This window comes from Pelodiscus sinensis, chromosome 1 (genome assembly GCF_052426305.1).
Source record: "Pelodiscus sinensis isolate ZL-2025 chromosome 1, ASM5242630v1, whole genome shotgun sequence".
Lineage (NCBI taxonomy): Eukaryota > Metazoa > Chordata > Testudines > Trionychidae > Pelodiscus > Pelodiscus sinensis.
The window spans coordinates 73,359,038-73,383,421 of record NC_143052.1 but is presented as its reverse complement, the minus strand read 5'-3'; the positions used below and the strand labels follow the sequence as shown (position 1 = coordinate 73,383,421).

The 24,384-nt window shown below is 41.7% G+C and overlaps 1 long non-coding RNA gene across 1 annotated transcript in view; it reads left to right on the top strand.

The window, feature by feature from the left end:
• Window positions 1-10,681: 10,681 nt before the first annotated feature.
• Window positions 10,682-24,384, top strand: part of LOC142829952 (uncharacterized) — an 84,469-nt gene continuing 70,766 nt past the window's right edge. Inside the window, exon 1 of the long non-coding RNA XR_012904916.2 lies at window positions 10,682-22,759. This is a non-coding gene — a long non-coding RNA (uncharacterized LOC142829952). The remainder of the gene's footprint in view (window positions 22,760-24,384) is intronic.

Below are 24,384 nucleotides of genomic sequence, written 5' to 3'. Positions count from 1 at the left end.
CTTCAACAATGGAACCCTACAGACATATATAAGAAATCCACCTTCATTGATCCAGGAACCGCCCCAAATGCAGCAAGAAATCTGTGATCTGCAGCCTGGCACACAGATATCACAGAATATAATTAGAGGAATATTGTGTGGGTCGATTTATTTTTAGATCCAAGGGAAACCAGGACACTCCAGGAAGACATAATCACTTTCTTATTTCTTGCAAGCTTTAAGCAGTTAATATAGTTGTTTAAGTTTTACAAGCCTTAAAAACAATTACTAAACAATTTAAACCTGAAATACTATAAATTGTAAAGCAATTATTACAGTGCAAAGCAATGCAAAACCAATTAATAGAAGATCTACTATAATACAATAATTAAGCCTAGATCACATATACTTCACCTGTATGCCACCTATAGTACCATGCGGGAAGTCGTGATTCCTTCGATTCCCACTGGTTAGAACGCCGTGCACTGCCGTAGCTGGTGTGAAGGGTCTATTACTTCTAGTTACAATGAGCAGAACCTGTGGGTCAACCCTGCTCCCTCTCTCCCATTGATTCTTCTTACTAAGCAAGACTTGATCCCTCTAATAATATTTACCAATTGATTACATATTGTGTAAGATGCCTAAAATGCCCAATGCCCCTATTTGGGATACGTCCTGCTACTCAGAATGTTGCAAAAACTATGTACTAGTTAACAGTTTTATGGCTGCATCTGTAATTTTTGCTTATCAGAAACAGAAGTACCAGTACAAGATTGATTGCCATATTTCTTGACTTGGTCTCACGTACTATGCTTAATCTGCATTGTTATGCAAAACATTCTGCCTCAGACTTGACATAGGCCTGAGTTGTCCTTTTTAGAGATCCGCACTGTGATCAAGGCAGACTTCACCATTTCTTGTTGAGGCAGGGCCGTCCAGACTCCCCTAAGAGAGGAGAAAGTCCAGGATATACACCTTGACCCTTAAAACTACTTTCACCAAAGAAGGACATTCTAGCAGAGATGTAGATTGCACCTTGAAATGGGCCACCCATGTCCCCTGAGATCACCTGCTTCAATACAGAAAATAAAACTTCCTCTTATTGCATATCACCAGTTGTCACTTGTCACCCCACTCTGGGACCATATGGGATATCAGCAAACAACTAACATTCATATTCCATGGGAACCCCAACCCAAACTAAATCTTTCTTGAATCCCCTCTTTGGGCCATGAAACAACTCCCAGCCTCTCCAAGCACATCACTGGAAGCAAGTTTCCCATAGACCAGGACACACCAACTCAAAGAGGCACTAGACTCTGCCAGAACAATGGATGCAAAACCTGCAGATGTATCTCCACTGCTACAATAATCAACCCCCCTCCCAAGATCCATGGATCTACACTTACCTACCACAACCTATGGCATACCTCGTTCAGTGCCCTAAATGCCCCAATAACAATTATGTGTAGGTGAAACCAATCACTGCACTCTTGAATGAACTCACACAGGACAATGACAAAAGGCAACTCCTCCCTCCCCCCCGCTCTCATCATGTGTGGGTGAACACCTTTCACAAAGCACTCATTCTGTGTCTCACCTATCAGTCCTCATCCTCAAAGGCAACCCATACAACACTTTCAGAAGATGAACCTGGCAACTTAAATTCGTAACTTTCCTAGTTGCTAAAAACCATGGACAGAACACAAGTGCTGGATTCATGTCTTATTACAATAATCTGTAACCTACTAACCCTTTTTTTGTCCTATGATTGTAGAGATGTTAATGGGTCTTGAATGGACCCTTATTAATATGTGTTAACCACTTATGCTAAAGAATCTGCTTCACCTCGCCATCTTGCAGTACATTTCCCAGACCTGAAGAAAAACTCCATGTGGCTTGAAAGCTTGTCTCTCTTACCAACAGAAGTTGGTCCAATAAAAGATATTACCTCACCCTCCTGGGACTGACATGGCTGCAACTATACCACATACATCAGTGGGCTCAACCAGTGAAAACTAATACATTTTGGACACTTCTGTGATATAAAATAAATTCCCATATACCATACTATTGTCTTTTTAAGGTCTGATATCTCCGGATCTTCTTGTCCTTACACACATAAATTCCATAGCTTGCAGTACAACTGATTTGGCTCACACAAAGCTCGCTTACATACACAAATATTATTATTTACATGTAGCTATTTGTTTGAACGGGCAAATCCTACTTTTGTGCATAGATTGTATTATTTGCACATGCATAGGGTCATCTATGCAAAAATGCATGCATGGGCAACACATGCAGGCTCTGATTCTGTAACTTACACCTCCAAGGAGCCCAGCTGAGATCAACTGGCTCCAATGAACTACAGAAGTTTGCCCATACAGAAGGCAATATGGGAGTTGGGCCTTACATAATAATTAATGAAGGTATGTGTTGCCCGTATGTGTTTTTGACCAAATATGTGTTATCATTTGGTTAGTGACAAGTATAGTTATTATTTTAAGTCATGTCTTCACTCCGTGAATCGATCTTCTAGAGATCAATTTAGTGGGTCTAGTAAAGACTTAGTGGCTGGTACTCCCGCTCTTGTGAGGAGTAAGAGAAGCCAACGAGAGCATTTGCTCCTGTCTGCCTCCCACTGTGGGGGCAGCAGGGAAACTCAAATAAGAACATAAGAATGGCCATACTGGGTCAGACTAAAGATCCATCTAGCTCAGTATCCTGTCTTCCGACAATGGCCAATGCTAGGTGCCCCCAAAGGGAATGAACAGAACATGTAATCATCAAGCAATACCACGCCATCACCCATTCCCATCCTCTGACAAACAGAGGTTAGAGACACCTTTCCTATCCATCCTGGCTAACTGGACCTATCCTCCATGAATTTATCTACTCTTTTTTGAACCCTGTTAAAGTCCTGGCCTTCACAATATCTGCTAGCAAGGAGTGCCACAGATTGACTGTGTGTTAGGTGAAGAAAAACTTCCTTTTTTTTGTTTTGAATCGGGTACACTGGTTTCAGTTCCATAGTAACATAGCTGGAGTTGTGTACTGTGATTCAACTTTCCTCCTTAGTGTAGACCTGGCCTCAGAGAACTGAAATTACATGAGAGCAATAATCCCTCTAACTTAGACTGGCAAATGTATAGGCCGTGGCATAGTTTTCATGATAGTCTAGGATGTGGGAGTGGAAAGTGTGTGTTCAATGGCAGCAGTCAGAAAATGGAATGTTCCTTTTTTCTGAATTATTTTGGGGATCAATTTAAAAAACTGTCTTTGTCAAGGTCTTTGCTGAATGGCTGTTTCTAATTATTTTTGTTTTCCTTTGATTTGATATGGAGTTTGGTGTTCAGATCAATTACATGCTTGATAGTTGTCTAGAAGTGCAACTTTGCTAACTAAACAGGCATCTCTAGTTCGGGATAGGAAGGGAGGATTTTATTACAGCTCGCATGTTGGGTGGTTATGACACATAGTTCTAAATGGCAGATGCTTTAATGCCTGTGTCAAGGGCTACAGTGACAAATAGCCACCACTGCACAAACACGTTTATTCTACTCCAAGACATTTTATTGGGGGGAAACTGCCCAATCAGAAACAGAATGCTCACTGCACTGTTACTGAGTGGAACAGGCACCGTTGGCTGGGCAAGCCACATACAACATTCTATGTGGTAAGTGATATGATGGTAACTAGAACTATTTTTTCCTCCTTGGAAGCTTGGCGTTTAAAAGAAATGTAGCCTGTATACAGGACATTTTGCATACTACACTCTTAAAATCATGTATTTCTCCACCAGCTGAGATGGGAACTTTTTGGGAGCAAGGCCCGTATTTTCATTGTGTGTCTGAGCAGTGCTATTAGCACAATGAAGCCCTGAACCTTGAGTGGTGTGTCTCAGTACAACCATAGTGCTGATAACTGTGCCCTTAGCATTTGTGCACATCCTTACGTTATAGACTAGGGTCTATGCTTTTGTACTCTGCCTGGCAAAGATATTAGAGTTTGTCTTTGGCTTCCCTAATAACCAGGAGTTTCATGGGATTTATAATTTCCAATCACAGCAGACTAAAGCATAGTATACAGCCTGCTAGCCTCACTCAGTTGTGCAGAAAAATTGATTTGACCCAGTTTATACACTTTTGATTTTCAGTTTCACAAATAATGTAAAAAAATGCAGTATTAACATCTCTCCCCCCTCTTTTTTTTTTTTTTTTTTGGAAGAAACTTTGCAAGGATATGGTCTTTGGAGTGAATGTAATACATTTCCCATTCAAGGTATGTATCAGCAGTGTATGTTGAACTTAGGAAACTGTGCACAAAGTAGTAACCTTTCTATCACTCAGTGTCCCACACTGCCTCTGTGAGCATTGGACAAGGAACTCTAGCAGGGCAGGGTTTCACCTCTCTACTCCAGGGTAGGCAACAGCCTTTCTGTGACTCGGTGAAGTAGTAGCATGCCCCTTTGTGAGTGCCCAGGCCACATTCTACATACATATGTATTCTATGAATCTTCTCCCAGCAAGTTTACTCCACCCATACTCTTTGTGTCAGCCTATTCAGATCCCATCTTTGCAGCTGCTCCATCCAGAGAGGTGCACTGGGGAGATGATGTTGGGGGTAGGGCTTTTTAGGGAACCTCAGGATTGGTGTGATTTTTACCTTTTGTGCATAAAATCCTGTTCATTAATGAACTCATTTCAGTGGCCTTTGCACAGGAAGATTTCACATCATAGGCTCATAGACTCATAGACTTTAAGGTCAGAAGGGACCATTATGATCATCTAGTCTGACCCCCTGCACCGTGCAGGCCACAGAATCTCGCCCACCCCTCTTAGAATAATCCTCTCACCTATGTCTCAGATATTGAAGCCTTCCAATACTTTGAAGGCCCCAACATGCAGAGAGTCCTTCAGCTGTGATCTGTGCCCAATGCTACAGAGGAAGGCGAAAAACCTCCAGGGCCTCTGCCAATCTACCCTGGAGGAAAATTCCTTCCTGACCCCAAATATGGCGATCAGCTAAACCCTGAGCATGTGGGCAAGACTCACCAGCCAGACACCCAGAAAGTTCCCTATAGCAACTCCTATCATCCCTCCATTGACCTATTTCCAACTGGAAATGAATGGTCAATTAGTTACCAAGATCATGTTATTTCATCCAACCATCCCCTTATCATAGAATCAGTACTGGAAGAGACCTCAGAAGGTCGTCAAGTCCAGCCCTCCGCTCTAGGCAGGACCAATCCCATCTAAATCAACCCGGCCAGGGCTTTGTCAAGCCGAGACTTAAACACCTCTAGGGATGGAGACTCCACTACTTCCCTAGGTAACCCATTCCAATGCTTCACTACCCTCCTAGTAAAATAGTTTTTCCTAATATCCAATCTGGACCTCTCCCACCACAACTTGAGACCATTGCTCCTTGTTCTGCCATCTGTCACTACTGAGAACAGCCTCTCTCCATCCTCTTTGGAACCTCCCTTCAGGAAGTTGAAGGCTGCTATCAAGTCCCCCCTCACTCTTCGCTTCTGCAGACTAAACAGACCCAAGTCCCTCAGCCTCTCCTCGTAGGTCATATGCTCCAGACCCCTAATCATTTTGGTTGCCCTCCGCTGGACCCTCTCCAATGCGTCCGCATCCTTTTTGTAGTGGGGGGCCCAGAACTGGACACAGTACTCCAGATGTGGCCTCACCAAAGCCGAATAAAGGGGAATAATGACATCTCTGGATCTGCTGGCAATGCTCCTCTTAATGCATCCTAATATGCCATTAGCCTTCTTGGCTACAAGGGCACACTGTTGACTCATATCCAGCTTCTCATCCACTGTAACCCCCAGGTCCTTTTTAGGCAAGACCATCCACAGGGTCATACTGTGATGGTACAAGTTAATTTAAGACTGATAGCAAGTACTGCCCTGAAATAAATTGGTCAAGCAGAATCTTACTGTAGCTGCCATTTCCTCTTTGACTCACTCCTTATGTGGCCACAATGGGTGATTTTTAATTTACCCTTTTGTGTTTCCATACCCAGGCACAACAGGCTGAGCCAGAAAAAGAATTATGCCCAGGAAGATTTGTCTATGAAGGGGTATCTTTGCATTGACTACTCTCTCTACATCTCTTAGTATGTCCCTGCTCTTTGGGTAGACAGAATTGTGTTGGTTGGATAACTACTAAATAGAATAATCTGATAATGAAGTTAAAATTATGATCAACGATTGTCTTCTCAGCTGATTGGTTACTTACCAGTTTCACGAGTGCTGAAATACTTAGTGATACTTAGAGATCTGATAACTAAATATTTAATTTCTGGCAGCAGTGTCTAAATGCTTAGCTGTCAACTCATAGGGTATGTCTAGACTATATGCCTCTGTTACCAGAGGCATGTAAATTAGACTACCCGACATAGTCAATGAAGCCGGGATTTAAATATCCCCGGCTTCATTCTAATAAAAATGGCCACCGCTCTGTGCCGGCTCAGCTGATTGTTGGCACAGCACGGCAGTCAAGACATGGATCGGTCGACAGGGAATGCTTTTGTTGACCGCTCCTGTAAACCTCGTTTCACGAGGCATAAGGGAGCAGTCGACAAAGGCTTCCCCTGTCTACCGATCTGCATCTTCACTGCCGCGCTTTGCCAACAATCAGCTGAGCCGTCACAGCGCGGTGGCCATTTTTATTTGAATGAAGCCGGGGATATTTAAATCCTGGCTTCATTGACTATGTCGGGTAGTCTAATTTACATGCCTCTTGCGACAGAGGCATGTAGTCTAGATATACCCTTAGTGACTAAATATTTTGCTGCCAAAAACATGGAGACAAATTAGACTGGATGATGACAAATGGACAAGGTAAGGCTATTTGGAGCTTGCAAAGGTGAGTGAATATCCTAGTGAGTTGAGGATGCCTGAATAGGGGGATTTACAGAGGAGGGCTATCCTTCCCTATACGCAGAATATGTGTAAGGCACCTGAACACTGAGTCTTAATGTCCCACCCACTCATCTCTTTCTATCCTTGTTCTGTAGTTCTGCTTTCTCCAGAGAGGATCTAATTAACTTAAAAGTGAAGAAGCCTGCCAGAGCTGTTAGCAGAGATGGAAGCTCTGAAAGAGCCACTCAAGTGGTAATGAAGCCATTTGACAGGCGCTTGCCAACGCAAGCTTGATACTGTAAATGTCTGACTGTACTGTGTTAGCCTACAGGGCCTTCATTTACAATTTGCTTTAGAACTATTTAATTAGCATATTGTGGAAAATTCTAAAATCATATCCTAAGCACAGCCCTGCTTCAGACCGTGTTGGCATGAAGCAGATACCTACATATGGCAGGTTAATTTGGCAAGTCTTCAGGTGCACAGGAAGCCTGCAAGAGCTGCAGTTATGGGAAGCCCCCATTTGAGCAGAGCAGACATCTATGCATAGCTTATGGGGTGGGGTGGGGGTGGGGCAGAAAGGTGTCTTCCTGAAAAGCTTTAGTTTTTCAAACATCTATGGACACCAGTAATTTCTACATGCTAGCCATATGTCTATCCACAACCATTCTTTGGAGATCGCATCAGAACTCTGAGAATGACAATGCGTATGACACCTAATCCCTGTGGAAAAGAGAAACCTCTCTGGCTATCAAACATTAATTGAACAAACTGGTCTGAAAATTACAGAGTGATAAATCTTTTTTCTTCTCTACTCCTGCTATGTATCCACTACCTCCCTTCCAGGAATATGGGGGTATTATAACGATGATCACAATTGGTGGAGAAGAGGAGAGCAAAAGGGGCCCCTTTTCCTACTCTTTCCACGCTTTCTTCCATCTCCCACCCATTCTAACACCCACGCCTTGCCTAGCAGGAAACAATTAGTGAACTCCAGCCCCTCAGCTCCTCAGAAGGTTTTTGCAACACACAGCCCCTACCACTGCACATTCACAGAAGATGTTAACTTTTATGCTCTGTTAAAAAGTCAGTACATCACAATTTACTAATTTAACAAGACTCAGTACACCCGTTGCTTCAAATGCAGCACTGAATTGGTTTCTAGTCAAAGTAAAACAAGTTCTTTTAACTAAAGAACCTACATTAAGTGATACAAAGCAAAAGGGATAATGGCAGAGATGATTACAAGAAAATAAAAGTGCAAACACACACCTAAACGCTAAAGTTGAATCTAGACAAATACTGCCTTTATTGAAGATAGGGTGGTTGGATTTGGTTTTGTTGTTGTTTTTGGTTTTGTGGTGGCTGTGTGTGCTGTTGTGATTGGTGTTTTTTACATTCAATCTCTTTTGCAGCTTTTTACTAGCCAGGTCCCATCACTGAGATCAAATTGTATGGCTTTTTTATTTCCTCAGGAAGGTTAAAGATGGAGTTTTACTCTCTGCTCCTTATTTTTCTAAAGAGATTGTCTTTGTCTTGTCAGGAAGGCCTCCTGGGGATTTAGTCTCCTGTCTTGAGAATGTAGGAGCCATGTTAATTCTTTATAGAAGTTCAAGAACAGAATAATCTAGCTGGTTGGTTTGATAGATTTATTTACTGTTAACATGCAAATTGAGGTAACCCCGCATTCCTTTGTCTAGGACAGACCTGTTTATCATCTTTACCAAGGGGAGGTTTCCCTATCTTAGACTCGATCAAATAACATCATACAGATGGAGCTCCTCCCTTCACATATTATGTTAACATATGCTTTTCACAATGATATTAATAACGAGCATGTTATTTTCACATGACACCTCACGAGGCATATTTTATACAATAGCACTGCAGTAATGTGAACGGTGTTGACTACAGACACAACCAGATATGAGACATGACCAAAGGATGATAATCTTTACAGGGCTAGAGGATGAGGGGAGGGATGATAAGAGCAAAATGGTCATATTGGGTCAGACCAAAGGTCCATCTAGCCCAGTATTCTGATTTCCAAGAGTGACCAATGCCAGGTGCTTCAGAAGGCATGAATAGAACAGACAGTTGTCAAATGCACCCTGTACTGCTTCTCCTTCCTTTCACAGACCTGCAGAGAGTCATCCATGGAGTCTGGGGGAGGAGGAATATAATTATATGGGTGCATGAGGGCTGACAGAATCATCACCATGCAGCCCCCCCCATCACCATGCAGATGCGCTGTGCTCCCGCCAGACTTTTGTACCCCCTGGAGCGTGCTGCTTGGCGCTCCGGATGGTGATTTAAAGGGTCTAGGGCTCCTGCTTTTGTATCACCAGTCTCTGGGGCAATTACCCCTTTTGCCCGGCCCCCCATCAACAGGCCTGTATTTGTGACTGATTCTCTTACCACCAGTCTTTGCACTCTGCGCACGGATTTCAGAGACCTTGAAGAGTTTGCTGTTCAGGAGAACAAACTGGTAATCATATATTTCCACATTTCTTCTGTATAAACTCTGCCAGTGAGTTCCTAAATCACAGGCTTCTTCCTTAGTTTTGATTGCTAAATACAAATCTTATCTTGCTTTTTTTGAACAAGCTCTTCATGCAAATTGAGGTAACCCCACATGAATCTCTCTTCCCCTGCCTTTCCCCCGTTCAATTAATTCATTTGCTGGAACATTTATAGGACTAAATGATTAAGAAGAACTTATTAAGTTTTAGCAAAGAGGAATTCCTTATTCTTAGGCCACAGACAGTTGCCCATTAGAACTGTGATGTGGAAACCTGGATTTAAAGTGCTAGAACACAGTTGAAGTTGTGGTATCTGATGTGTCACTATTTGAGGCAAGATGCTAGGGTTCCCCATGATGATTAGATGGTTGTGCCTCAATTCAATCTTTGTGCCACGGGCCTGCAGGTTGTTCAAGCGATATCTTAAGGTCAGCCTGCTGTTCCTTTCTGTAATGTGGCCCAACCTACATTTACTCCAAATGTCATCAATGATATTATATATCTGTGGACAGGATATAACTTCTCCAGCTTTTGATTTTCAGGATGTGTTGATTTCTCCATCCAGGACCTGTAGTTTGTGCTCTTGCTTGCAGTGTGTCATCCTTAGCAACTTTGCTTTCCATCCCATCCCATAATCCTGCTAGTCTAGCAGATGATGCTTTTGTCATGTTCACATCTACTGCTCGGGGTTGCTTGAGAATATCTGGCTGCATGTCACCAAGGATAGAACACCAACTTGATAGCATGTTGCAATTAGTAGGATGTTGTACTTACAGAAATGGTCCTTCTCTTAGCTCTTTCTTGAGTTTTGTGATTAGTGATGTACAGTGAGTCTAGGAGTCACATGTAGGCCTTTCATGCATATGTTTCTATTAGCCTGGCTTTTATGCGTCTTCACTGTGCTCTGTACCTTCATTTTAGCTTTTGTCCATGTTGTTCCTGATTTAGCTACACATTTTACCAAGAAGCCTATTATATGTATTATATTTTTGTCTCAACGCTGTCATGTTGCTGACAATCTTGCTGTTTTGACATATTTCTTCCCTTTGCCTTTTAAATTTCTGTTCACATTTTTCTTTCTTGTTTAACTATCTTGTTTGTATCATGTACTTGGTGCTGCTTGGTATATGAATACCGATTTTCCAAGTATAATGTCCATTTTCTTGAGTAGATTTTTACAAAATTTGTCATTGTTTCCCCCCAAAATACTGGTTTTTAATGAGGAAGGATTTTTTGTAATATTAATATTTTTTTTAATATTAAAAAAAATCAGTGTTAATTCTGGACAAACTCCTCTGTTGTTTCCCCTTCTTTCTGAGTCTTTATCCAGAAAAATTCAGCTGCCTCAGACATGATCATGTATTTTCCCTTAAATGTTTTCATTACCTTATCCAAGATTTCTTCGCTTTCTTCATCTTTATCCTCAGCATGGAATGAATGTAATGTTGTGAAAATCTTAGGGGTCTTTTTCTGTTAGCATTGTTATTTCCAAACAATTTCACACAGAGAGTCTCTAGCACATGTTGACCTCGCATGAGCTGGCCTATTGAAAGAAAAGTCTGGTGATCCACCCTGGTGACAAGCAACGCAGTTTGCCTTCCAGATGGAAAACTACTTTGAATTTCCCCACACACCACACTGACAAAGAGCCCCAAACGTGCAGAGATTTGGTACAAAGGATTTGTCGTATATCCTATGAACTGTGGTCTGTTTAGTGCAATAGTCTATCTGTAAGACTGACCAGTAGAAGATGCTTCAGAGGAAGGTATAAGAAACCCTGCTGAGGTTTCCTCCCAGCTTCCTCCATTAAATTGATATATGCCCCTTCAAAACTGTTTTTTTAGCCTATATAATATAACTGATGTTGTGCAAACATGCCTGAAGAGAGATTCCCCCACTCCGGGCCCTTTTTGGTAGAACTGTTGTTTAGCCAGTCAGTCCCCAGCTTGTAGCAGTGTTCGGGATTCTTTCATCCTAAATGCAGGACTCTGCGTTGTCCTGGTTGATCTTCATCAGATTTCTTTTGGTCCGGTCCTCCAATTTGTCCAGGTTACCCTGGACTCTATCCCTATCATCCAGTGTAGCTACCTCTCCCTGCAGCTTAGTGTCATCTGAGAACTTGCTGAGAGTGCAATTCATCTCTTCTTCCAGATCATTAATAAAGATGTTGAATAAAACCATCTCCAGGACTGACTCCTGGGGATACTCCACTTAAAACTAGCTGCCAATTAGACATCGAGTCAGAACTATCCATTGAGCCTGGCAATCTAGCTAGCTTTCTGTCCACTTTATAGTGCATTCATCCAAGCCATACTTCTTTAACTTGCTGGCAAGAATATTGCAGGATACCATATCAAACGTTTTGCTAAAGTCAAGGTTGATCATGTCCATTGCTTTCCCCATATTTTCAGAGCACATTACCTCATCATAGAAAGCAATTGGCATGCGTGTGGTGAAACCATGTTAACTGATCCTTATCTTCCCCAGATTCTCCTTCTTCCCCCTTTTAAAGATGGGCACGATATTTTTCTTTTTCCATTTGTCTGGGACCTCCCCCAATTGCCACAAGTTTTGGCAGTCCCTGGGCTTTCCCTGGCCCCCTTCCAACCTCACTTCTCTATCTCCTTGCTTATACCTGGGGTAAACTGTAATGCTTCCTCTGCTTCTTATGGGCAGCTGAGAATTTAAGACTAACCCACTCTCTTAGCTTGTCCTATGACCTGGTTGAGAAGGCTCAGGGCTATATTCATGCTACAGCTTCTTGGGTGAGAGACTTAAGCCCAGAGCCTCTAAGTTATTGAGCCTCCTAATGTCCATTGATTTCACTGGGTATTAGGAACCTCAATATCTTGGAGGATCTTGGTCTTAGTTTTTCTGTTTCCTATTGTTGCTAATGTTCACAAGGGAGGTTATGAGAATAAATGAATGACTCTCAGGTGGTAGGCTACCTATGAATAAGTAGAGTAAAAGAGCAGTCAGGGATCATGATTTAACAATCAAAATGGAACTTTACCTTGAATATTAAAGTCCTAATATTTAAATGTGAAAGAGACTGCAGAGCACATTACACGAACACCTTAAAACAAGCTATGAACAAGATTACAGGCTCAGTCACTATAACGCCAAAGCACAGCTAGATAGTTCCAGAAACTGACTGATAAGCTTGCCAAATGAATTGCATCAGCAAAGAAGAGTTAATTCATTCACCAGCGAATGCAGTTCCCTGCTCCCTGTTAAGCCCTTAGGGCACAAGGCAACTCTTGCTTCCTCTGGCCTTCCATTGCTCTGTCCGTCACCGCCAAAACCCAGGCGGCATGCTAGGGTGAAACTGGGTCATGTAGCAAACGAGACAAGATGTTTCCCAATGGAAAGTAGGTTATAGAATGTAAAGTAGAAAGTGTCCAGTAATTTATTCTTATATTTCCTCTGTGAGCCTAGAGTTTTCATCTGTGGCTGCCAGTCTGAGGGGGCCAAAGGTATTTGCAAATGTACCATACTGGGGCTCAGAAAAAACATCACCACAAGGAACAGAGTGGACAGACTGGCTGTGGCATCTCTTTTCATTTCATTTGCATCTTTTGTTATGAAAGAAACATCAAGGATTTTGTATTGGATTTTTTCCTATGTGGTTCAGCACCACAGCTCAGCTCAGAACTGAGCTTGGAATTTGTGTTCCAGGAAAAAGAAGAACACATTACATGCTGTGGAGTGCAATGGAATAAGGCACTTACACGTTGTGTTAATACAGCATTCTTTTCTGTTAAGCACTTTAATACAGACTGTGACAAGCATGATGTTTATGACGGATTTTTTTTATAGGATGGGGTTCTTTTCATACAGTGAATGGTTTGTTTACACGGCCTCTTCAAATTTATGTCTGACTTTCAAATCCTTCAGGAATTGACACCAACTGTCCATGTTGACACTTGTTCATTATTTCTCCATCAATGGAACTATTCTCCTTCTTTCAGCTGTTGTAACAATTTTATGTTTTATCAAGTTGCCTTATAAGACCCTGCAGAACATTTTTTCAGTGTTTAGAGAATTTTATAACACGAGAACCAAAAGTATTTCACAGCTCCATTGCAGAAGCCTGCCCCTTGTTTCCCCTGCACACATCACAAAGGGGAGCTTCAGCCTGACCGCTTGAAAAACTTTTTTAAAAAAGCAAACTCAATTAGTCCTACAGATTACAACTAAATGGTCATGATGACAGTAAATCCAAGTCATATTTCCTCCCCCAGCCTGCAGCCAGCTACACCTGACCCGAATGACTCAAACATCTCTTTCTGTGGCTTTGGGGGAGGAGGGAGTGGGTCAGAGAAGGATACATACATGTGCTCATGTTGTAAAGTTAGACTGGCAGTTACAAAAAGGTTGAGATCATAAACAAATTAATGCTTTGTTAACCTGGTGGTGTTTGAAATACAGGGCCAATTTCTGAAGCCCTCCTTCAATTTTTACTCAGTGCCCACTAAAGCAAAACTCCTGCTGTTGTCAAAGGTATTTTGACTAACTAAAGACTGAATAAAAATGGAGTGGCTATTGGTAGCCCCCCTCACGTGGTTGCGTGCGGTGGAGGAGAGAGGTCAGGGAGCCTTTCCCATGTCGTGTCCCCATATGTCATCTGGGCTTGGGCTCCCTCAAGTCATCCACTGGGAGATTTGCAAGAAAAGGGACTAAAGCGTTAGCCTAAGGCTGCCCTATCTATAGGTCCCTCAGTGTTATCCTAAGGCTGCGCTATCTATAGGTCTCTCAGCACAGTAGTACCCTAACTCTCCATGCTCACTGTAGGTTCTGGGGCAATTTTGATGTCACTGAACTGCCATGGAATTGGGAGAGCAACTGGGGATCCCATGGGTAGCCCTGACTTCCAGAAGATCTTGGGACTTCACAGCCTCTTTTTATGTGTGGATGTAGGTGTGGAGAGAAGGTGAAACCCTCCCCCCACACTTAAAGATGCTAGAAGGTCTTTGCCACCCAGGGTGTTTGGCAATGGTATCATTGTTGGAGGCCCCACCAACGGAAGGGAACAACCTGCCCATCAGCCAAGAGGAACCCCTATTAACATCAAAGAGTTTTACCAGAGTAAGGGCCGAGAACTAACTTCAGGATTTGACTCATTACTTTTTAACCATTCTCACTGAAGAGAACACATACACAGTTCAGTGAACAGCAAAGCCAATACAGAAAAGATTAAGATAAGCTATGTGGAGGAGCCAGCGATTCCGTGTAGTAGGCAGAATTGTTACCATACACCAACGTAGCCTCCTACATTCAAGGAATTATATTGTCTGTAACAACTGTCTGCACGTTATCTGCACAGTTCCTGTTTACATGAATAGGAGGGAAGCATGCAGAGCAAAGGAAGTGTAGCTGCCAAATTCATGTAATGTGTTTCCATTAAAAAAGTATCAGAGCAACCCAATTGGGATGCTGGTTAGGCCATTGTGCAGCCTAATTGGACATTCTACTATTATTGCATATTTTATTGGATAGAGATAGGGAGCAGCATACTGCTGGACATGCCCATATTTCAAAGGCGATATTATTCACAAAATTGGGTTTCTACTTTTTATAAGAGAAGTGTTATTAATGCTAGTGTTCTGGCCATATTACAATTCAGATGATTATACTTCACCTTCAAAATGTCCCTTGCAGCTTTTGTTAGACTATGTGGTTTTCCCCCACCCCTTCTTTTTAATCTACCATATACTGTGTCTTTTGGCACTATTAATGGGTTTCTATGATTCTCCTCGGAAGTCTTTAAAGTTTAATAGGCTTATAATACCAAGCTGTATATTCTGTATTTGACTCACCACTGTGTTGTGAGGATTAGTATTATTACCACTAATAATCATTACTGTTTATTAAACTCTTTCAGATCTTCAGATATAAAAGTTCTAAAGACAGATCCAATATTGGTAGTGACAGACCCCAAAATGGTGTGGATCCCAAAAGTATTTGTGTGCACACATATATTTATGCCATTTCACATAAAAGTTGGGTAGTATGTTAATTTATCTGGAGTCATCCAAATCTGCAAAGCTCACCTTTGTTTTACCCTGTAAACATGGAATTATTTGAACCAGTCCTAGACTGTATCATCTAGTAATTTCTTGTCATTTTCTAGACTGTTCTTATTGAAAGGCCTTGATATTTATCTCAGGGGTTGTCTCATTAATTGATGTGTTATTAATCATTTCTGTATTTCACTATTGTGTCAAAGTCCCAACCCTGCCAAGGACCACATTGTATTAGGTCAGTTGTTCCCAACCTTTTCGATACTGGGGACCAGCAATCCCATTCACAAACTTTTGTGAATTAATTATGTAAAAAATTAATATGCAAATGTGCAAATAAAATGTTGGTGTTCCACCAAAAGCTCCAGCCCCCAGTACCCCCCACTGCCAACCCTAACCCCTAGAACCCTTCACCCCTCCACTACCTCCCAGTGCCAGCCACTGACCCCAGAGTCCCCTGTACCCAACCCCTTCAATGCCATTCTCCTGCCCTCAGAGCTCCCAATACCAGCCCCCTGTCCCTTAGAGCCCCCCCACCAGACCCCCAGTGCCAGCCTCCTGTTTTCAGAGCCCCACTGCACCCAACTCCTCCACAGCCCCCACCAGTGCTAGCCCCCAGTCTCCAATATTAGCCCTGTCCCCAGAGCCCCCCAGTGGCAGTCCTGCCCCTACAGGCCCCCACTACTATGCCCACCCCTAGAGCCCCCAGAGCCTGTTCTACTCCCCTCACCTAGCCCTGTGCTGCCTCCCAGTCACCAGCTGAGCACCAATGCCCGCTGCTGCAGCTCTGGAGGCCGTGGCTGAGGAACACCGCCTAGCACCTCCTCTCCTGCCCTGGCTGTTGGGAAAGGCGTATCCTGCCCCACCTCCCAGCTAAGGTCTCCTCCTGGCTGCAGAAAAGCAATCTTCCTGGGCCAGGAGGAGGCGCCACCCCTGCCCAGTGCTGTTTGGCTGAGAGGCGGGGCAGGATATGCACATGAGAAAAGCACAACTAAGGAAAGTGACTGTGTGATACCCACAGGAAAGTCTTATACAGCAGTTTCAGAGGAAAGTGTTATACAGCAGTCTCTCGGAGAACCATCAACAGAGCTATGGATTAGAAGTTTATAAGGGTCCTTCACACCAGGGCATCAGTGGAGATGAATCAGTGGAGACGCTGAGGCAGTGGATGCATCCCCAGGTCTCCAGCCCCTTCTAGCTACTATCAGGGTTGGCCACCTGGTAAGCACACTTGTGGCCCAGTGGCCCAGCTGAGCGGCGCAGAAGTCAGTCGAGTACCATGGCGGGAGGTGAAGGAGGGCGGGGCGGTACACAGAGCCAGGGGACAGGACCTGGACAAGCATGCATCCCCGACGGAGACAGAAGAGAGCGGAGAGAGAGTAAGAGGCAGGAGAGGGAGAAGAGAAAAAGAGACAGAGAGAGAGAGGCAGGAGGCGGAGGAGAGCTGAGAGAGAGAGGGGGAGGCAGTAGGAGGAGGAGAGAGAGAGAAAGAGACACAGAGTGAGAGACCAGAGGCTCAGGAGAGAAGACTGACATGGGAGAGAGTCTTGAAAATCCCGTCTTATGATGGGCTAATTGGCTAGTTTTGAAATAATGGCTTAATATGTAGATGCACATTTTGTTATTTCAAAATAATGTCAGTTATTTCGAAATCACACTGCTGTGTAGTCATACCCCAAGCCAGCAGGCTCCTTCTCTGTTTTAGAAATTCTCCTCCACTGGCACTTTTACATTATGAAAAGCCAAGGCTCTGCGTGTTCGAGGTATTACATAAAACAAGACAAATCGCAAAGCACACTGTTACAATAGTGTATCTTAAGAGAACAAAAGCAATGGCATTCAGAGTCAGGCAATCCCTCTTCCACTGTGCTCTCTACAGTACCTGTCATGGTAGGAATTTCAGAACAGATACTTCTCCAACTAGACACAGATGAGGGAGTAAAGGAAGCAGACACACCCTTAACTCTGTACTTCCTTGATTTTGTTTGTTTACAGCAGAGCTGGGTTCAAACTAAACATTCAGATCCAAATGCCCGTCAACTTGAGGAAAGCTTCCACATCCAAATTCTGCAGCTCAAATGCCACTCTAGTTTATGCGAAATCATCCCATTAGTCCTATAGTTAAAAGACTACTTAGCACTTGTTCTTATTTATACAGTTTATTTCTTCTATATTACACCTTGTAAAATCATGTGAAGTAAAAGTCTCGATGATGACAAACTTAGAGCCTGTTTGCCTAGCTGGCAAATGCCTAAATTGTTCCCCAATTTTGGAAGAGATTGGGAGTGAGAGAGGGTCTCCTCTGTAGGCCTGACTTGCCTCCTGTGGCAGTGTAACCTCTCCTCTTGCTAACAGAGCTTATGTAACAATTCCAGGAACAATGTGAGAGCCCTAACCTCAGTCTCTCACCATTGCATTGCTGCGGCAGAGCTAACAAACAAGTAGTAAAACTTTGTTGCCAGTGATACAGGCAGATGTGAGAGTCTGTGTACACACATGGAGCAGGGACAATTTTCCACTGTCAATTTTCTGATCATACTTACACTTTCAAGGAAAATCTTCCTCTCACATAAGAAGTTAGCTGCTTTCTCTACAATCCTTTTTTTGCTTAACAGCATGGGGAATGAATCTAAATTGGATAAAAATGCAGCAAGGCATCAGGAATCATTCCAAAATTTTACAATGATTAATTGTAAGTTGCTGTAAGGCATACTGCATGGATATAGTTTTGTGTCAATAATTCATTTCAAGGAATTTGGGAAGAGTCCCATGGGAAAAATACAATAAAATAGGCAACCAGAAATAAAGCAAGCTCATTTAACCTCAGAACTAGTTAGAAAGACCTTTTTGTCCAAATCTAATTCACTTGGAGGCAATAGTAACATTTGCAGCTTGTTCTTCACTAGAAGAATTGTGTTACCGGAAATCTCTTTGTATTATCATAATGAAAGGAAGAAATTATTGCTGCTCGCCCGAGTAAGTTTCTCTTCCCCCTTTTCTCCCATTACACTGCTCTACAGCCAAAATGCTTCTGAAATAAATGTGGTCAAACTTTACTAATTCTGAGTCACTGAGAACAAAAATGATGCTTAAAATTGTTGATTGGCTCTAGTTTTCAAGATATGCTATTGGGTCAGTATATTGACTTGCGAATGGCGGAGGATAAGTGAGTTATAAAGGGAAGGGATCTCAATTTAAACCAGAAATGACTAAAATACATCTTTGACTGGATCTATGAATAAATCTATGACTGGGTTTGGCCAGTACTTGCTTTTTAGGCAAAACAATGAATGATGCAATCTGAAGCTAGTATTGCATCATATATTATATGAATTGCATCATGTTATTCCTAGAAGTCAAGGATGATGCAATCATAACGAAGCTTACATCACTCTGCTGAACAAATTGCACTATATCAGCTCTAGAAATCATACAGTGTCATGCTCTCTTATTTGTCAGTGTTTGATTTTGCAAAGGGACACATTTCCGTTTAGCCAAAGTGAGCAGAGATGCCTCGAACTTGTGTGAACGGTGCAGATAACTTCTGCTATGTTTGTGGTGAAGTGACTTTTGCATCACAAAAGTGCAGTACAACCACTATGATTAAGAAAGCCTATCACCTTTATTTTGGCTGCAAAATTGGAGAGCAGGACAAGAGGTGCAGACTATTGCTGGACAGTGACAAGAGATGCTCCATTTAATGAATATAAGAGACAAGCCAAGAATCACCAAGTAGACACTGAATAGGACTAAACTATGTACATAATAGTTTTTTGCCTTTTGTTTCATAATAAATTTTATTTATATAACCCTTTTGCTGATTTTTAAAGTGTTACATAAACAGGACAGGTGAAATATTATCATGTAAAGCAACCATAAACACATGAAAAGACCTAGGTTTACAATTTATGCTTAAAACTCTACTATCTACACAATATACATAGACGTAAAATGTAAAAACTTAAATATCTTGGAAACAGTAGCCAATCAGTTTTTTTAATTGTCATATTTGAATTCAGCACATCAAAATACATAATAAATAGCACATTTTATCGCTGAAGCAGACGACTTCTAAAAAATTGTAGACCAGTGTTACTGGTTTCAAGCAGGATTATCTTGAAATTGTTGCATGATGTTTGGGGCCAAAAAACAAAAACAAACCCCCAAGCCCCCAACAAACAACAAATATCTGATTACATGTATGCTGTTACAGGGGAAAAAAAACCCTAATCACAGTTATAAAGTGTGTGAGGTCCTTATCCACTTACTTAACAACAGAACAATCAGAGCATTCAAGAATACATGACCTACCTGGCCTAGAAATAGTCAACTCCTGAAAGACAACTGGATAGCTATGACACATCCTGATATAGCATGCCTCATGGAATGAAACTGGGAATGCTGAATCTCTAGGTTTCCACTTTCTAAACATCCTTTTTTATGACATGCAGAGTCCCAATCTTCCATAAAATATTTCAGGAATATCTTGTAAAAGTTCCTTTATTTCACTGTTGATTACAAAGACTTATGGAGTGGTTTACTTTCTTTCTCTCTCCCCCCACCCCCATCTAAGATTAAATATATCTGAACCTGCTCGATTTTGGCCTTTAAACTAAAACTCACAGGCACAACATATCAAAACCTTCTGAATGAACAAGGCCTGTGAAATACGTCAAGCAATGCTGTGCGTATTGATGAAAAGCTATGGGATTCATGTTCTCTATTTTCCTTTTCCTTGTACTGTGGAGACTCAGGATGTGTATTGAAAAGGAACTGGTAGAAAAACCATTAAATTAAGTAATTTGTTCAATATAGATAGGGAAAGGTCAGAGGTGAAAGGCAGATTTATCATGAATAATTAGAGCCCTTGTTTCCTCTTGGACACATCCATCATCCTCAAAACCTGCAGCAGCAACATCTTCTGGAAGGGAAGTATACATTCCATCTTATGTTTAAGATTGTAGTGCATTGAGAAGACATTCAACTGATATCACAATTCAGGTCCTAGCTCAGCCTCAGCAGTAAGTTTGTATCCCATCTGATGCCTCATAACTGCATCCAGATAGATGAGAGAAGTGTGAACAGGTTCAGCTCATGTTCCCAGATGTCAGCTGTATGCCATTGCAGATAGAGGAAGGTCAGCTAGCAGGTTGACACTATTATACAGTCAATCTGGGATTGATGTTTGCATCTAGTATGAGTCGTAAAAAACATAACACCATGTCTTAAAATTAATACAACATATGACTTCAGATGGTCCTCATTATCATGCACATTTTACACATTGGTCATTTTACGGAGTCAGCTATCAACTACGGTTTCATGGCGTTAGACAAAGATAGTCACATATTCCTTAAAGCAAAGGACAATAACTGGAAATTTTCTATAGTCTCAAAATTAAGAACTGAATTTGGACTTTGGGAATTTTATTTTATTTATATTCATGTTACAAAATTGTGCCCCTCCAATGCACTAGGCATATTTATGATGCACTCTCTAAAAATACATTTTTTAAAAGGTTAAAAGTTCAAGCTGACCTGCTGTCAACATTCCCAAATGAACTGCTCTCTACTCAGGCCCCTACTCTCGTGTGCATTGTGCCCTGAATCTCAGCAATCAGGCTGTGTCAGAGTGTGGTCAGATGTGGATGTATGTTTCAGAGTTTAGAAGCCTCCACTGAGACTGTCTTGCTCCAAGCTTAACACATATAAGTATTCTAAACTCAAGTGGCCAAGCTAATTTCAGCTGGATGGTTTAGGCACAACAAATCCTGCATCTTGGTAGTGTGTGTGTGTGTGTGTGTGTGTCTGTGCATCTTGTGATAAGAAATACTCAATATTCACTTTTTGCTACAATGAGTTTAAATTAAAGGCAAAACTACCATAGTTACACTGCTAAAAAAGAGACTTTCAATCTGTCTGTAGACTATAGAACTGGCATAGTGTTTGAAAAGAAAGAATATGTCTTGGCAGCTTTGTTTGATCCATTACGTTGATGTCAGACGGATACAATGTTAATTCAGGGAGATCAAATTTGGCACCTTTTTCTGAAAACAAATTCTAATAGCTATGTCTTTCTTTATCCTCCCAATTTACAGCCATGGTCTCTAATATCTTATGACACAATAGTTTCCACTTTCATAAAATAGCATCAAATAGATGCTAACAGAGAGACACAATCAGCACATTAGCCACAAGTAACAACAAAACTTACTGCATCCTTGACATTTCTGAAGAAGTGGGTTGTGCCCATGAAAGCTCATGATACCATCTACATGTTTCGTTAGTCTCTAAGGTGATGCAAGATTATTTGTTGTTTCTTAAGTTTTTTCAGTGACACACTAAGTTGGCTATCCCTTTGACAATTTCTGAGTAGTTATTCTTTTACTGTATATAATCAGGCTTTATCTCATTTCCTACATTAGAGAACCCAGAAGTCTCTAGTGTATAGAGATTATTTTCAATTGCTGAACTGAAAAAAATCAGTCAGTGCCTAGGTATTGTGTTATAGAAAACTGAAACATGTGAGGTAAAACATATTTCCATACATTGTAGCATCTGTGTAGCAGAATAGCTCCAATTAAAAATGTAGTGACTTTTCAAGTGGTTTAATACATTTTAACTATCTAAATTTATTGAGCCATAGATGTTACAATATTTATATGAAAGGAACAGCTAATCATCAATGTCTCCTTGTAAGAGCAAATTCACCCATCTGTTTGTCTTCCAACATTTAGATTATGTTATTGACTGGAAAAAATGAGGCAAGATTCAGCTTTTCAATGGATTATGAATTAAAATTCCTTACAATAATAAAGTAAAGGCTTTGTGGGGTCTACTTCATTCTACTTAAAATCTACTTGGTTACACTTTTAACCGAGGACAAAAAAACACATGAGAAATTTGTTCATATACTGGGCACAGCAGCTAATGAAATCACGGCCCTATTGAAGATTGCATTTTGTCTCTGATGGAAGAGGAGCCAAGATTTAACTTAACTCACAATTGCTCGTAACACACTCAAAATACATGACAGGGGAGCTAGTGTTGACCTTTGTTTCCCCATGCAAGTACCTCTGTGTAGTTGGATGACTGCCCCACTCCAGCAGGGAAGGAGTTAAAGCAGGCTGCTGGGAGCCTGTACAGAGTCCTAGCCAATCAGGAAAAGGCTCATAGGGAGCCAAAGGGAGGGTAGCTTGCTTGTGCAGCCCTGATTTAAGGAGCTGCTCAGCAGAGCAGAAGGCAGTTGGGTCCCAGCCAGGGAAGGTACAGGACTGGCTGTCAGCAAGGGAGAAGCACCTCAAGGGAACAACACTGGACAGGCTCATGGGAGTGGAAGAGAGATAACAGATAAAGGTAAGCACTGGCATTGCGGTACTACTTGTCTTTCTAGGTGGATTTTTTTTCACAGAAAAGGCAATGGATGAAATGTAACTGTCAGATATTTTGTATTGGAAAGAATTTTTTTTAAACTAATCTTTCCAAAGCAAACTGAAGTAGGTTTTTTTTTCCCCTTCAAATTATTCAGAAATGGTTGAATCTATTCACAATCTGAAAAGCGTTGTACATGTCTGCATATCACTGGGCATAAAGGCTCACTGTTATGTGTGACCATGGTATGAAATATGGTAGGTTCAAAACTGTTTACAATTTTAACAAATGTGTGTCATACAGTTTGTATTGTAACTTAATTTCTAGATGTCCTACATTATAATCTCTCTCAATCTTATGAACCTAAGACCAGGTTTATGCTATGGGGCAAGATCAGCTGAAGGTACACAATTCCAGCTACAGAAATAATGTTGTTGGGGTTGATGTACCTTAAGCCAAACTTTTGGCACCATTCTCACAGCAGGAGGCTGATGGGAGAAATGTTCCCGTTGACTTCCCTTACTCCTCACAATAGTGAGGAGTGCAGGTGCTGTCCGGGGTGCCCTTACCATTTGATTTAGTGGGTCTTTACTAGACCCGCTAAGCCTACTGCCACAGTGTCGATCTTCCCATAAATCTACAACAAGGATTTAAATATATATATATAAAATATATTCACATTTAATACTGATTTTGGTATTCAACTGCTTTTGTTATAAAATCCTTCCAGTGTAAGCATAGTAGCCACCCAGATGTCAGTTTCTTGCTTTACTTCATCATGTTAAAAGGAAGTAAAATGACACCTTCTTTTGTAAGCAGCAACCAATTTTCAGATATGTTAATGGTTAGAAAATATTTGTAGTTCTCAGCATGCCTGTTGATGAGGGAAATGCAAAGGGGCCAGTTATCCCAGGGCCGGGCAATTCAAAGGGGCCCAGGATTCCTGGCCACTGCCACTGATACCGTGGCAGTGATGGCAGCTGGAGCCTTAGGACCTTTAAATCACCACCGGAGTGCTATTCTATGTGTATCTGAGGGCTGGGAGGCAGTGCTGTGGTCCAGGCAGTGCTGAGGGCTGACTGCCTCCAGCACCCTGCCTTTCACCTAAGGCCCCACCCCTTCCAGGGGCATGGAGCTGCCTCTCCACCTCTTGCCTGGGGACTGCAAAAGCTGTTAGTCCCCCTGAATCTCCAAGAACAGTGTTCTGTATAGGTCTAACTGTACTGCACACATTCTTTCTACAATAAAGGGCCCAGGGCACTTCTAAAAAAAATTTGAAATCCTTTTTTGAATTATCCTTGTATTTTCTGTATGTCTTAAAGTGAGACAGGACTTATTTTCATGTTGTTCATTTTTAAAAGTGTCATTGAGCAGATTCAGATATACTAAAACTTAAGAGATTTGTGGATCTCTTTCACTCTGGAGCCATTTTCTCTATTTTGTACTATTTGGAGATAAAACACAAACAAATTCAACATTCACCTCACGAGACAAGAAGAGGCCACTATCTGAGAGATGGTTCTGCATCTAAAGGAACAATCATCTGCTCTACATTCACACATGATAAACTCCTGAGCCTGTGACCACAGTTGTCACCAACCCTTTTCAGC